The sequence below is a fragment of the Micromys minutus genome (assembly GCF_963924665.1).
Source record: "Micromys minutus genome assembly, chromosome: 24".
Taxonomy (NCBI): Eukaryota; Metazoa; Chordata; class Mammalia; order Rodentia; family Muridae; genus Micromys; species Micromys minutus.
The window spans coordinates 30,359,656-30,376,138 of NC_137959.1; the positions used below are offsets into that span (position 1 = coordinate 30,359,656).

Consider the following 16,483-nt stretch of genomic DNA (forward strand, 5'->3'; position numbering starts at 1 on the left):
ACACCAGAGGGAAAGATTCTTCCAGGAACAACTGGCAGGACTCTGTAACTGACCTTCCTGAGGATACTCATCTGGAGAAGCCTCACAGAACTTTCCGTGTTGCTCAGACAGCCTGACATACTATGTCTTAGCCAGATGCCAGACTTGTGCTCAACTAATCCAAAACAGAGATCCCTTATTGAGAAAGGGGTCTGAATGAGAGACCAACACCCCAGCAAATTCTGGGAAAATTGACTTCACTGAGATGGATCTCAGTGGGAGGATATAAGCCTTGCTAGTTTTTATAGATACCTTTCAGATGGACAGAAACATTCCCTACCCAGACTGAAATTGCTCAAATATCAGGTAAACCCCCCTCTAGGAACTGGTCCCCTGATTTGGCCTCCTCTAGCAATGGGGTCTGACAATGGCCTGGCTTTCCTAGCCAAAAACCTTTCAGTTAATAATCAGACATAGAAAACTTCATTGTGAATACAGACATGGTTTGGTCCAACCTCCACTGCCTTCATATCTGTTTCTGGGAACTGAAAAAGGCAGATACAGGAGAGGTGATAGGTAAAGTGGCCACAGACCAGCAGGCCATGTTCCATTTTGTTTACTTAGTGATGCCCACTTTAAAAGTCTGGTTGTACTGGAGAAAGGAAAGATGTGGGAATTGATCTTTTGAAATAGGAATACAGAGTTTACAATTCCATGCACGCCCTGTGACCTGGCCCTCTGCCTGCCAGGAACAAGGGAATTTCCATCACAAAAATCAGAGTTGTGAAACTGAGGCTTCCTGAAAAATCCCTTAAGAAAGATTCTAGCCTTTGAGGGGAAACCAGGGGAATCAGACTTAGTGCCACAGGAAGGGATCTGGGATAGATAGTTAATCATCCTGAGCTAGAAATCAGACTGTCAGCCCATTGATGGAAGTGTGGCAGGAGTAAGCTCAGATTGATGTTAAAGGACTTCCGGGGGACAGAAACTTGTGTAATGTCCAAAACCTTTCCTCTAGCCACTTCCCCTTATTTTGACCCCTGTCTTTCTGCCTTGTGGATTAACTCATCTGGACAACAGCAGTATTACTGGGGCCCTGAGCCTATCTGGTGGGCATGTACTAATGGTTTAACTAAATGTGCCTTTTCTGGTGTTTTCCAAACTACATAGACAGGTTGATCAGGACATAGAGGTATTAAAAAGTTTCCAGTTCTGAATTAAAACAACAGTTGGATTCCCTTGCAGGAATGGCCCTATAAAACTGGAGAGACTTGGACATCTCAGGAGATAAAGGAAACTATGTATGGTTTAGGGGAAACCTGTCATTTTTATGTTAATTGATCTAGAGTAATTAGGAAAAATGTCCCAGTAGAGGAAAACTTCAAAAAAAATAGACAAAGATATCAATCAAATAAAAGCAGTTTCTGTTTTCTTGGTCCCCTGGCTAACTGCTCTGCTATCAGTACGACTGGACCTTTAATTCTCATTCTGATTGGCTGAATGACAGGGTTCTGCTTCTTAAACTATATGGCCAGAGTATCCGTTCAGTAGAATTAATGGTCCTTAGGACCAACCACACCTCTTTTATTTTTGAAACAGAGTTTTTCTATGTAGCCCTGGCCATCCTGAATTTGATCTGTAGACTAGGCTGGCCTTCAACTCACAGAGATCCATTTGCTTCTGCCTCCTGAGTGCTGGACTAAAGGTGCACGCTACCACTGCCTGGCCCGATTATACCTCTTTAGAGCAGGGTGAGTCCATAATTTGACTCATTCCCTAAGAACTGACTCCACAATGGGAGAGCCATTCAGGCCATAAAACCCAGCACACAGACAGCACCGCCTGCCAAAACAAATCAGAGACCCAATCCCCCAAAGTCCACAGTTCTGGACTCTAAATGTCTAAAAGTCTCTAAATGGGCTGACCTTGCCCTTTGGCTTCTGTAGTTCTGCCTCTCACTGTTTCTGCTAACTGGAGTATACCAACCCAGAACACGAATTTTGCCCTGAGAAAGGCTCGATACTACACAGCGATCCTGAACACCCAGTGTAATCACAGGGTGGCTAATAAAGGCTTTCTTTTGGTAGATACCCCACAGCAAAAGAACCTGACACTCAGGTGGTACACAGACGTACATGCAAGCAAAACATCTATATAATTAAATATAATAAAAATTTAATACTCCAGTTAACAAAAACAAACCCAACAAAAAGCCAGGTGGCATGGCACGCATCTGTAATCTGAACAATCAACTGGGAGGTGAATTGCCAGCCTAGGTTACAAACCCTGCCTCCACCTGTCTCCTCTCTCACCCCCACCTCTCACTCCAATAGTATAAGCTGGTAATCCTAATTACTAATGTAATCCTAAGGTAATGGAATTAAAACTTCAAGGCTATTTGGAGCACTTTAAATAAGACCCTGTTCCAAATAAAAACCAGAAAGATAGTGTACTGGCTGGGCTTGTGTCAACTTGACACAAGCTGGAGTTATCACCTAGAAAGGAGCCTCAGTTGAGAAAACGCCTCCCTCCATGAGATCCAGCTGTAAGGCATTTTCTCAACTAGTGATCAAGGGGGAAGGGCCCAGCCATTGTGGGTGGTGCCATCCCTGGGCTGGTAGACCTGGATTTTATAAGAAAGCAGGCTGAGCAAGCCAGTAAGTAACATCCCTCCATGGCCTCTGCATCAGCTCCTGCTTCTTGACCTGCTTGGGTTCCAGTCCTGACTTCCTTTGGTGATGAACAGCGATATGGAAGTGTAAGCTGAATAAACCCTTTCCTCCCCAACTTGCTTCTTGGACATGATGTTTGTGCAGGAATAGAAACCCTGACAAAGACAGCAAAATGGCTGGGAACGTAGGTCAGTTGTAACACCCTTGACTAGTTATGTGCAGAGCCTGAGCTAAGGTTGAACTGTCAATCTTGTAAAACCCAGAAAGTTTGTGCTGTTCAGGCAGGAGTCACGAGGCCAAGGACAGCATTGGGTTCCAGGACAGCCAGGGTCACATAGATTTCCTGTTTTCTAATTGTTTAGGTTTAGTTTACTCCATACACGAAGGGGATGGGAGTTGGTTCCCCATGGGGACACTTATGGACTAAAAAAAAAAAAAAATTTCTTTGAAGGTAAGTCGTGTCATTGTGTGCCTTGTCCGGTGCCCCATTCCCATCCCTCTTTCCATGTTGCTTCTTGGGACAACAGCGGACACCTTACAAAGGCCAGCGTATTTATGCTTCTAGCACTGAGAACAAGGCCTTGCACATTGTTGGCAACGGCTGTCAACATTACAGGAGATGCTCAAGTTTGACCAGTATCCATCTGTGGTGTCAATACATTCTTTGCAAATTTGGGTTCATGCTTATAGTGACACGGTTTATCTGATATTCAAATTTAAGGAGCGTGCTGTTTTTTTTTTTTTTTTTTTATCCAGCAACCCCCGCAAGATTTGCTGACTTCACTGACCGGATGGTCTTTTCCCACCTGTACCATGGTGGGAAAAAAAAAAAACCTCTACCCGCTTCCAAAGGAATAAATAAAGTCCCTGGTGCCCGGTGAGCCCTCATTTTACACGCCGGCTCGGACACTGCCCCGGCGGTCCTCCCAGTCCGGCCCTCAGCGGGTCAGAGGCTCGCAGCCCAGCTCTAGGTAGTCCGCACCTGCGCGCCCCGGCCAGCCTCTTCCGGGTCAGGTGACCGCGCGCGCCCACGTGACCCGGCCCGAGTGCGGGCGCTGGAAGGCGGAAGTGGAGCGGAGTTAGGCGCCGCTGGTGTGGCCGCGGCAGGTAGGTTGAGCGGGCACCGAGGGCTCGGCAGCGAGCGGGCGGCGCGGGGCAGCCAGGGGCGGCGGGCGGTGCGAGGGGCCGGGGGAAGCGCGGGGCGGGAGCCGGGGGGCGGCGGCTTCCTGTGGGAGGGGCCTGGCGCGCGGTTCCGGCCTCCGAGGAGGGGTGTCCCGACTCGCGCCCGGGCGGGGTGGGCGCGGGGCCCGGCGGAGTCGCCCGCTGCTGGCGCTTCTGGAAGGGGATCCCCCAGCCCGGGCGCCTGCGGTGTGGAGGAGCCGCGTCTGTGAAGGGGGCCCGACCTCGGCCGGGGATACTCGAATGCTTCCCGGAAGGGGCTGCCTGGGAGTGGGCGTCTGGCTTGTAGGGACTGGGAGAAAAATCTGGACGATGCGGCCTGGACCCCATTCCTTAGAGTCTCTTCCTTCTGTCCTCTTTGAAGATGGTGGCGACCCGAGACTTTGATACCAGTCCTGTCCAGTTTTTAAACTTCAGGAGGGCTCCCTGAGTCTTGATCGTCTGACTCTGGTCACACCCACTTTGCCCTGTTTGGGTAAGGTTTCCACTTGTTGGGAGCCTAGCCCTTCAGATCATCTTTCTTTGAGATGCACCCGGATCGGGTCATCTCAAAAAAAAAAAAAAAAAAAAAAAAAAAAAAAGAAAGAAAGAAAGAAAAAAGAAAACAAACCAACCCTCCCCCCAAAACAAAACAACAACAAAACCGAGTAGGTGCTTTGCTGTGGTCATAGCAAGACTTTTATACCTACACTGTTGTCAGCGACCTGGGCCAGCGTTACCTCAGCAACGCATTGACTGCTCTAGTCTTGGACAGTTGAAAGTCTACCGATACCGCTTTGAGACGTTTCCTCTAAAGCTTAAATTATGCATCTTCGTTTACCATGTGACTGCTTATCTTGACCAGCTGTGACTAGGTGGGGTGACTGAGACGTTTCTGTTATGTTCCTTAGAACTGTGACCTAGATCGTTTTTTGAGGTTGAACTGCCCATCTTAAGAGTCTTCATCCTCTAGGCTGAGGCGTGAAGATGGCTGCAAGTTCCAGGCCAGCCTGGGCTACCCTGTAAGACCTAAATAAGCAAACAGGCCATCCTCCTTTCCCTTCACATTTGCCAATGTTTGCAGACGTGAAAGTTTATGAACGCAAAGAAGGTGTCAGGGTTCAAATGGGACATTGACAGGAGCCAGAATCACAGGTCGCTAGAGGAAATAAAAAGCACTTTGCTTTAGTACATTAGGAGTTGAAGACTTGTGGGTATATTACAAGCATTTAAAAGTTAATTTTTGTAGCAGTCTCAAGAAGTTGTTCCTACTTCATAGATAACAAGCTAAGAGAATTGACTTAAAATAAAAGATATATTTTTATTCATGTGTTTGTGTTCTTGTGTGTATATGCCCACTGAGGCCAGACAGAAGCATTGGGTTCCTTGGAGTTAGAGATACAGGTGGTTGCGAGCCTCTGGATTTGCATGCTAGAAACTGAACTCTGGTCCTGTGGAAGAGCAATAAGTGCTCTTCCCTGTATCTCTTTTAGTCCCAACCTGATGTCTTTGTTTTTCTTCCTTGTTTACTGTCTTCTTCCTGCTAGGACTGTAGATCCTTCAAGGGCAGTGGTCTGATCTTACATGGCTTCTTTGGCTACTAGCCCCATGCCTGCTATGTTAAGAGTATTTGGCCAGTGTTTGAGAAATAAATGAGTTTTAAAGGTCACACTGCTTGCTGTGTGTGGTGAACTAGGGGTTTGCATGTAAGTTTTTCTGTCGCTGTACCACAGCCCTTCTTTTTATAATTTTTTACTTTTTTCCTATTGAGACAGAAGCTCAGTAAGTTGCCTGGAGTGGCCTCAAACTCCTGTTGCTCAGGCAAGCCTTGCACTTGTGATCCTTCTGCCTCTGTCTCCACAGTAGTTGGGATTTTAGGCCTGTACCACCTGGGCCATCTCAGTCTTTCACTTAATGACTGTGTCTCCATCTGCAAAGAACTGATACCAGATTCTCATTTAATTTAATTTTTTTGTTATTTATTTGAGACAAAGTTTTACTGTGTAGACCTGGCTGGCCTAGAACTCAAAAAGATCTACCTGCTTCTGCCTCCCAAGGGCTGAAATTAAAGCTGTGTAGTATTCACTATGCTCAACCTCCTTCCTCTTTCTCTTTCCTCCTTTTCCCTCCCCTCTTTTCTCTCTCTCTCTCTCTCTCTCTCTCTCTCTCTCTCTCTCTCTCTCTCTCTCTCCCTTTCTTTCTTTCTTTCTTTCTTTCTTTCTTTCTTTTCTTTCTTTCTTTTTTGAGACAGGGTCATGTTGTGTTTTTTTGGCTTTTTGATAGAAGGTAGGTTATAGCCCAAGCTGGCCTCAAACTGGTTATGTTGCTGAGGAACTTATGATAGATTCTCTTGTCTCTACTTTCCAAGACCTAGGGTCACAGGCCTTCATTCACCATTGTGCCTGGCCTAGCGTCTCATCCAGTTCCAGCTCTGTGAAGGTTGCATTCCTTTATTTACAGATGAAGAAACTGAGGCTTATTAAAGTCTTTTTTTTTTTTTTTAACTTATTTAATGTATATGAGTACACCGTCACTGTCTTCAGACACACCAGAAGAGGGCATCAGGTTTCATTACAGATGGTTGTGAGTCACCATGTGGTTGTTGGGAATTCAGCTCGGAACCTCTGGAAGAGCAGTCAGTGCTCTTAACTGATGAGCCATCTCTCCAGCCCTTACTGAAGTCTTGATGTTAGATTCCAGAACTAGTGAATAAATGCAAGAGTTAGTTTTCTCCTTCTACCATATGGGCCTGAGGAATTTAGTTCCAGTTGTCAGGCTTAGTGGCAAACACCTTTACCCGATGAATCACCTTTTCTACAACTTAGGTTTTTTATTCCTAGATCTATTATTTTTAATTCATAGACGTGATAATAAGTGTCATCTTAGATAGTTTTCAAATATAAAAAGTATGCTATTAGGTTGGATATAAGTGGCTTATATACCTGTAATCTGAGCACTTAGGAAGCAGAGGCAGGGGGATTGCTGGAAGTTCTACTGTTCAGGTTATGAGGAGAGAAAGAAATAAAAAAAAGACATGTAGAAAAAAATAGAAAAGGGTCAGAGGAAATTGTAAATATACAATGTAACTGATACTGTTGAGAAAACCCTGTCTGCTCTATACTTGTGTCCAGTCTCAGCCCATTGCAAGGTAATTTATAAACTGTAGAAGTTTGTCTTGGGAGGAGTGGAGGCTGGGAAGTCTGAGATGGAGGGTGTAATGGTGTATATATGCTTGGCCCAGGGAATGGCACAATTAGGAGGTGTAGCCTTGTTGGAGTAGGTATATTGCTGTGGACGTGGGCTTTAAGACTTTCATCCTAGTTGCCTGGAAGTCATTCTTCCACTAGCAGCATTCAGATGAAGATGTAGAACTCTCAGCTCTGCCTACACCATGACTGCCTAGATGCTGCCCTGCTCCCACCTTGATGATAATGGACTGAATCTCTAAACCTGTAAGCCAGCCCCAATTAAATGTCCTTTATAAGACTTGCCTTGGTCATGGTGTCTGCTCATAGCAGTACAACCCTAAGACAGAGGGTCTGCGTTTGGAGGGCCTTCCTGCTAAGTCATTCCATGGTAGAAGAGAACAAGCATATGCACAGGACTAGGGGCCCTGTCATGTGTTCTGTGAGCTCCAGGCCTCTCATGAACTAATCTCTTAAAGGTTCCTCCTCCCAACCCTGTTGCACCTGGGTACAGTTTCCACCATGTATACTTGGAGAACCCATTCAAACCATAGTTTCTGCCATAGTTGTCTTTTCCTAGGAAACTATTTTTCCTTCAGTGGATAGTTGTACTGGTATTGTTCTAAAGTCTGGCTGTTCAGTATGGAGGCCACTGACTACATAGGCTGCTAAACGTTTGTACAGTCTATGGCTGTCAAATACATCAGAATTTGGAAATTCAACATGAAAACTGCAATGTTGCATTGGATTTTGTGTGCTTGGGTTTTTTTTCCTTCTTCCCATTACAGGGTTTCTCCGTGTAGCTCTGGCTGCCCTGGAACTCACTCTGTAGATTGGGCTTGCCTCAGACTCAGAAATATCTTCCTGCCTTTGCCTCTGGAGTGCTGTGATTAAAGGCATGTGCCATTTCTGTTGGCTCCAACTGATGTTTTTATATTCTAGTAAAATCATCTAAATGTAGTCTATAAATATATGTTATAGATGGTAATATTTTATATTTACTGTGTTAAAGGCAATATAATTAAATGAGCTTCAGCAGAGTGTATGTAGTGACTCAGGCCTATAATTCTAGCACTCCTATTTGTGAGGTTGGTTGGGCAGGTCTCACACTTGCTCAGTACTCAGACCTTCTGGAATTTATATTGTAGCTCAGGCTAGCTTTAAGTTGACACTCCTGCCTTAGCTGGCTGCCAGGATTATAGGTGTGCTGGCTCTTGTCTGAAGATCCCGAAGGGGAGAAGGCATAGAGCATAGGACTGAGTGAGGGTAGAACAGTCCAGGTGAAGGGATAAGCAAGTTCAAATGGCTGGAAGGGGAAACACCTTGACCCTGGTTGGGGGCCAGCCAGGAGCATAAGTGGCTGGAGAAGGCTAAGTGAGCAGAATGAGTTCACCAGAGTTGGGGTGTGGGAGGAAGCATTGGGCAGGTCAGGGAATGCTGGTTTTCACAGGATGAGTGAAGCATTGGAGCTGAGGAGTGGATACTGTCCTGCCTTTTGACAGGTACACTGGGATTGTTGTGAGGAGGAAGAGGAGCCAGGGTAAAGGCAAAAAATGTATGAGGAGGGCATTGTCACACAAGGAAAAATATATTGGGATATATTCTGAAGCTCAGACAATAGGATCTGTAGATGAGGTAACTTGGGTATAGAATGTGAGAGGAAGAAAGCAGGCAAAGGTTACTCCCAAGATTTGGGTATGAACAGGGAGAAAATGGAGTTATGAAATGGGGAGAAGAGCTGGAAATGTGGCCCAGTTGGTTGGGTAGGATGTGGTGGCACACATCTTAATCCCAACACTCAGGAGGCAGAGACTGGAGGAGGATTCGAGTTCAGTCAGGGTTGGAATCCAGCCTGGATTACATAAGACCCTGTCTCAGTAAACAGAAACATAGGGAGAGACTGTAGGGCAGTCAGGGTTTAGGTTCAGTTTTGTTCACATTGATTGTACAGGCCTAGTACGAACCCAAGAGAAGATGCAGTTAGGTGAGGAAGTCTGGTGGCAAGCAGGGGCAGGAGGTATGCACATGGCAGCTGTTACTGTGCAGCCTGGAGTTGAGACTGGACACGGTCACCCAGAGAGGAGTGTAAAGAAGTGTCCAAGAGGAATGTTGCTGTTGAGTTTGAACTTGTAGAGTAAATTTCAGTCAACACTGGGCCATGTCTGAAGACCACCTAAGTACTGCAGGGAAGTTGGGTCTCTTCTTTTTCATTTAAGACACTCCCTACCTTCCCTTTTCCCCTCCAAGTCAGGGTCTCTCTGTAGCCCTGGCCATCCAGCTGGCTTTCAACTCAGGGATCCACCTGCCTCTGCCTCCCAGGTTCTGGTATTAACATTGTGTGTGACCATCTCCCAGCTAAGACAAGGTCTTATGTAGACAAGGCTAGCCTTGAACTCAAGGGATCCACCTGCCTCTGCCTCCCAAGTACTAGTATTAAAGAAAGGCCCTTTTGAAAACAACATGCTGATGGTTTCTTTTGCTCTAGTTGAGAAGGTTGTTTTCCAAATGCCATCTTGGAGTACTTCTGAAATCAGCTCACGTGCCAACTTCCGGAATTTCTGGCTTTTTGGGTTGGCAACCAGTTTATGAGCCTCCAAGAATGGAAAGAGAATGGTAGGCAGGGCAGTAAATGGGTTTTTAAAGTTTAAAATACCAGCTTTATTAAGCCTATCTTATGGATTTAATACAAATGGAACCTTGTAGCGGGTGGGTATTGTGGTTTGAATAGGTTTGGTCCCCATAATCTCATGTGTTTGAATGCTTGGCCCATAGGGAGTAGCACTATGAGGAGGCGTGGCCTCGTTACAGGAGGTGTGCCCTTGTTACAGAAGTTGTGCCATTGTGGAGGTGGGGCTTTGAGATCTTAAATACTCAACCTATGCCCAGTGTGAAACACATCTAGTCTCCTCCTGGCTGTCTATGGATAAGATGTAGAACTCTGACCTCCTCCAGCACCATGTCTGCCTGGATGTTGCCATGTTTCCCATCACAATGATAATGGATTAAACTTCTGAAACCGTAAGCCAGCCCAGTTAAATATTTTGTCCTTTATAAGAGTTGCCCTAGTCATGGTGTCTCTTTACAGCAATGGAGACACTAAGACCCTGGAATTTCAGTCTTGGTCTTGGGATCTGAAGTTTTCATTAGGAAGATAGTGGGTTCATGAATATCAAGTCAGACTATGCCAGACTATGGCACACACATGGAGGTCACAGGACAACTTTCAGGAGTTTCTCTTTCCTCCTACTATGTGGGATGGAATTCAGATTTGCAGGGTTGTCAGAAAACACCTTTTTGTTGGATCCATCTCACCAGCTTGGCCCAAGTGAGCTTTTGAGTTCCTGTATAACTTAAGAGCTGACATCTTGTTTTCAGGGAAGATCTTGTTCCTTCCATTCCAACTAGAACCTGTTTAGAAGGTTGTGAGATACCTATTCTCGCTGCCCTTGGTTTGGAAACAGTGATTTGAATGGTAATCCCTTCTAGGCAACTCCAAGTCTCTCAGGCCTCTTCCTTTGGTTACCAGGCATTCTCTGTGGTGTTAGTCCTGAGATCTGTTTGCTATCTCTGTTACTATTAGTTAATAGTTTCTCTTCCATGATTATTACTTTTTGATCAGATAAAATACTTTTTTTCCTTTTTTAAAGATTTATTTATTATATTTATATGAGTACACTGTAGCAGTTTTCAGACACCAGAAGAGGGCATCAGATTCTATTATGGATGGTTGTGAGCCGCCATGTTGTTGCTGGGAATTGAACTCATGACCTCTGGAAGAGCAGTCAGTGAGTTTACTCAGATTGGCTTTGAACCCACTCTAAAAATTTTTCTTTCTTTCTTCCTTCCTTCCTTCCTTCCTTCCTTCCTTCTTTCCTTCCTTCCTTCCTTTCTTCCTTCCTTCTTTTCTTTCTTATATAAGTACACTGTAGCTGTCTTCAGACACACCAAAAGAGGGCATCTGATCCCATTACAGATGGTTGTGAGCCACCATGTAGTTGCTGGGATTTGAACTTAGGACCTCTGGAAGAGTAGTCAGTGCTATTAACTACTGCACCATCTTTCCAGCCCTGAGTCCACTATTGTAGCATAGGCTGGCCCTTGTGATTCTTCTACCTCAGCCTGAGGTTACGACCTATACCACTAGGCTGGGCTGGCTCTGCCTTTCTTCTTTTTCCTCCTCCTCTTCTTATGCTTATTTTTGTGTGTATGAGTTGTTTTTAGGAACTACAGAGTATTAAACCTAGTGCTAGACAAGAGCCTTGCTCCTACCTCTGCTCTCCTAGTGCTGGGATTAAAGGAGACTTCTTTATAAATCTTGTTTTTTGGTTTTTTTTTTTTTTTGTTGTTGTTGTTGTTTTTAATTTTGAAACGGGTCCATGTAGCCCAGGCTGGCCTCAAATTTACCATGTAACTGAGACTGGCCTTAAAATGCCGATTCTTTCTTTTCTACCTCCTGAGTAACAAGCTTAAATTAAAGTGTTGTCTTCTCTCTCTTTGTTAGTCCAGGTTGGCCTGGAACCTTGTTATAATACATAGCCAAGAATAACCCAGAACTTTCTCCTAGAGACAGGAGGATCAGGAGTTCAAGGTCATCCTCAACTCCATAAAGAGTTTGAGGACATTTTGTTAGAACCAAGTGAAGTGAAAAGCAAACAGAAGTAAAGACGAGTGGAGAATGCAGACTGACTAAGTGGCAGTGTGCTGTGTGCAGGGCTTTCTTGATGTGGATCAGGCCCGGGTCCTTATATCCAGAGCACCAAGGAGAAGCAGTAGAACTGGAGGCATGGCTCACTGGTTAAGAGTACTTGCTTATGCAGAGGACCCACACGGTGGATCACAACTGCCTGCAGTTCTAGTTCTAGGGCATCTAACACCCATGGTCCTCTCTGGGCACTTACATGCACTTGGTATGAATAAGAACTCACATAGCTATGCACATAAGCAAATTAAAAATGAATAAGTAAATATTAAAAAACCCAAGCAAACAAGGAGAGAAGAGAGTGTATCTCAGCTGGTCCTAACAACCCAATGTCCGAAACAGACAGATGGGTAAGTAAAAGGTACATCTGTGCCACAGAGCAACAGTCAGCCACAGAAGGAGACAAGTTACAGTGACCTGAAGCATTCTGTGAGAGAAAGCAGTTATAAGACCACACACAGCTCACATGATTGCATTTGTATGAATTGTCTGGAGTGGGCAAATCCACTGTGACAATAGATTGATGTTGGCTGGGAGATGGGGGAGGGGAGTGGGCTGGTCATTGACAGATAGGGTTTATTTGGGAGTAATGAAATGGTGTGGAATCAGAGGTGATGGCAGCTCAGCTCCAAAGCTAACAAAACCCAGTACAATTATGTACTTTAAAAGGATGTGTGAGGGATGGAGAGTAGTGGGTTTGAAGAAAGCCCTGGGTTCTGTCTCCAGCTTCTCACAAACCAGGTTTGATTGTGTGTGTCTGTCATCCCAGGCACTTGCTAGGGAGGCAAGATGATCTGAAGTTCAAGGTTACATAGTAAGTTTGAAATCAATCTTGGCTAAAGAGAATTTGTTTGTTTGTTTTTTTTTCTTCTTTCAAAACAGGGTCTTTCTATGTAACTCAGGTTGTCCTGGAATTCACTATATAGATTAGGCTGGCCTTGAACTCACAGAAGTCCACTTACTTCTGTCTCCTGAGTGCTGTGATTAAAGTTGTGCATCAGCTCACCCATTTAAGAGATTTTGTTTTAAAAGAGGAGAATAAGCTTGGTGTGGTGGTGTGTGCCTTTACACCCAGTACTTTGAGGCAGAGGCAGGTGGATTTCTATGAGTTTGAGGATAGCCTGGTCTACACAGAGAAACCCTGTCTCAAAAAAACAAAACAAAAACAAGGAGAATAAATATATGGTATATGAATTATAATTCAGGGATAATAAATAAAAGATGGCTCACTCTTATTTCACTTGTAGCCTCTGTATTCTGCAGGGGCCAAGTCAGGATTCTGAGATAGTGCAGGATCTGGGGTGTAGCTCAATAGTAGAACACCTAACTAACTAATAAGCCCAAGGTTCTGGGTTTGATGCTCTGCAGGAAAGGGTACAAGGAAAAGAGGATTCTTGTAGCCAAACTCCATCTCCTACCTGCTCGGCTACCATGTGTCATTGAACTTCCTTTTGTTTCCAGCTGGGCACATTAAAAGTCTTCTGTACCAGAGCTTGAACCCAGGGCCTTTCTTGTGCTAGGCTGAGCCACGTTCCCAGTATTACTTAGTGTGAGGTGCCAACAGGCTGATCTGTGTGTTAGGACCTCGGTGAAGAAAGTGGTTCAGTTCAGTCTGTTGGGTTTAAGGAGGGGCAGCTGCTTATATAATTGGGTGGTCAGGGGACTTTGAACAGCAACTGCTCCCCATGTAGTCCTTTTACTTCTTTTTCAATCTTCAGTTATTTATTTATTTATTGTTTTCAAGACAGGGTTTCTGTGTGGTCCTGGCAGTCTTGGAACATTCTTTGTGACTAGACTGTCCTCAAACTTAGAGGTCCACTTGTGTCTGCCTCCTGAGTTTAAGTAAAAGTTGATGAGTTCAAGACCAGCATGGGCTGGCTATAGGAGACCATGTCTTAAAAACAAAACATGGGTCTGGAGAGAGAGCTCAGGATTTAGGAGCTTTAGCAAGGAGTTGGGAGGACTGAAGCGTGGACCCAGCACCTAGGTAACTAGCTGCTGTCACTGGCACACTTGAACCCCAGCCTGGTGCAGCACTGAGACTGGAGCATTACTGGGAGCTGCTGCCTTCCAGTTTGGCCAATAAAACTTCAGCCCCAGCTTCAAGAAGAGACCTTGCTTTAAAGGAGTAAGGATAGTGACAGAGGACGACAGCGTCCCTTCTGGCCTCCGAGTGCACACAAGTGCATGTGCTTATACACACAGGTTAAAAAAAAAAAAAAAAAAACAAACAAAAATCCTGTCAAGCCTTACATGGACGGTAAATTCAGAGATAAATGCCATTTTTATTTATTTAGAAATTGTGTGAAACTGCCCAAATTAGAAAAGGACAGGAGTTTTGTTGTCTTTCCCACCTTTCACTGGCCTGTTACTGTCTGCAGAGGTGAAATCTGTATATCCCTCCTCCCCTGCATGTCTCATAAGCTAACCCCATTTTCCTGACTTTCTTCTTTCCTCCCTCTTTCCTGTTTCCTCCCTCCTACTCTGTCTGTCTTTCTGATGTATATGTAAACATGTCCTCTTTACTAGCTGGAAAGAGTTTCTAGCCATCTGTTTGTGTTTGAGTCAGAAGTGGAACACATTCTATGTTGAGGTTTACAAGCTTCCTGTAGTCTTGCAGTATAGCCCATTGCTAGCCCCAAACTCTGGCATCTGTCTAGACCTCCTGTGTGGTGTTTACTGGTGTGAATCGACACACCCAGCACACCGATGTCTGCCTTCTAGTTGTGGTTAGTTTCCTTTATGTGCACACTGGAGGATTTTAAAGTTTACTTAGCTTACCTTGCAATGGTCAGGTGGTATCTGGCTAGTTGGATCTGGAATGGCAGACAAAGCTCACATAGTAACAGATCAGTGTTCATAAGTGGTGGGCTGTAATTATGAAAGACTGGAGAGAGATGGCGTTGGAGTTTTGGGGACTATTTCTCTTATGCTCTCAGCTGGGTTTGTTCTTTCTGAGCTTTCTTTAACACTTTTCCTTGTTTTGTTTTGGACTATTAGTTTTAGATCAAGATACTTAGTTTTTCTCCTCCTTAGCAAATCCATATGGAGGCTCCAAGTTTCATTTTCTAGACCTTTGGATCAAAGGTCAGGAGAACAAGCTGCTTCAAAAACTATTCTTATTTCAGTTGTCTTAGGGAAGAGAGTGTCCAAACGGACATCAAGATTTTAAAGTCTATAAATAGTGGGTTTCCAACTTTTAGCGCCTAAGCCTCTGTTAAAGCACTGACCCCAGGGCATTCAGTCTAAATACGGTCATTTCCCTCTAAAAACTCTTGCTCACTTAGAAAAATACTCAGATTTATAAATGGTTCAGACATTGAGATAACTATCCTGAGGACTCTGGTTTGAGTCTGAAGGGATAGTTCAGTGGTTAAGATCATTCCTGGTTGCTCCTCTGGGTGATCCAGGTTCTGTTTCCAAAACCCACATGGTGATTTGTATCCATCCATAACTCCAGTTCCAAGAATTCAGAAGCCTTTTTCTGGCCTTCATTAGTATCAGACGTGAAAATGATCCACATACATACACACAGGCAAAACACTCATACACATAACATTCTAAAATTATCTAAAATATTAAAAGATAAATGTTGCAATACAGTTAAAGTTCCTCAGCCTGCATTTCCTAATCGCCATGCTCCATGCCTCCGTCCTGGCAGAGGGAACTTGTGGTAGTGTCAGTGGCTCCGTCCTTTCTCTGCTGCCGTGTTTTCTCACGCTGTGTGTCCCCTGGGACACAGCTGTTCTGTAGAAGTTCACATGTTCACTGTGTCTAGGCTGCACATCCTCTTCCTGCTCTTCCCCTTCCTCCTCCTCTCTTCCCTCACCCAGTTTAGGAATGGTGAATGTGATTTGGATTTCTATCTTCCAAGGGTGTGTAGTGACCCATTTTAGAAACACACCACAACTTGAAAAGGCAGAAAGCCCCCAAATAGTTGTGGGTTCTAGAAGCTAGCACCTCAGGGATGAGAGCTCTTGGTTGTGTTCAGTCATGTGGAGGGGCCTGAGAATCACTGTTGGAGGTGGTAACAAGGTCTCTGGGAATCTTGAACTGTAGAATGCTGTACTGTTTTTTTTCTCTAAGGTACATTCTGGAGGTTTCCACCAGAGGTAGAGAGAGTATCAAGAGTCAGAGGTGAAGCTCTGGCAGAGGATTTGCCTGTCCTGAGTACAACTCTGGGCTGACGGTTTACTTTGTTTTGTTTTTGTAACCTAGACTAGCCTCGAACGTGTCACTTCTGGAATTATAGGTATGTACCACATGCAGCTCTTCCAGTGTTTTTGAAGTTGTACTATGTAGCCCAAACTGACCTTGAACTACCAGTGATCTTCCTGTCTTTCAAGCTCTGGGGTTATATATACTCACCACAGCAGCAGTTAGAAGTCTCAGACTCTGCATCATTAAAACCCTTCATAATGACACTCACCTGTCATGTCACACTGTGGTCACACTTGCATTGAAGGTGCAAAAGCCAAGATGCCATTGGTGCTGCAGCCATGAGTGTCCTCATGCTCTCCCTCACCACAGTCTCAGGAGAAATGAACATTTCCTTGAAGGAACTGGCTGTGGTGCTGTACAACTTTAGTTCCACCATGTGGGAGGCCGAGGAAGGAGTATCTCTGTGAGTTAGAGGCTAGCCTGGTCTACAAGAGTGAGTTCCAGGAAAGCCAGAGCTACATAGTGAGACTATGTTTCAACAAACAAACAAACAAACAACACAACTGAAAACTCACTGTATTTTTATATTTTTAAAGTTTGCATTTATGTGCATGCTTGTATAGGTGCCT

At 44.8% G+C, this 16,483-nt stretch overlaps 1 protein-coding gene across 1 annotated transcript in view; it reads left to right on the forward strand.

Annotated features, from left to right (window-relative positions):
- The first annotated feature begins 3,694 nt into the window (after window positions 1-3,694).
- Window positions 3,695-16,483, forward strand: part of WWP2 (WW domain containing E3 ubiquitin protein ligase 2) — a 116,615-nt gene continuing 103,826 nt past the window's right edge. Inside the window, exon 1 of the mRNA XM_080936613.1 lies at window positions 3,695-3,758. The gene's annotated coding sequence lies outside the window, so the exon portion shown is untranslated. The remainder of the gene's footprint in view (window positions 3,759-16,483) is intronic.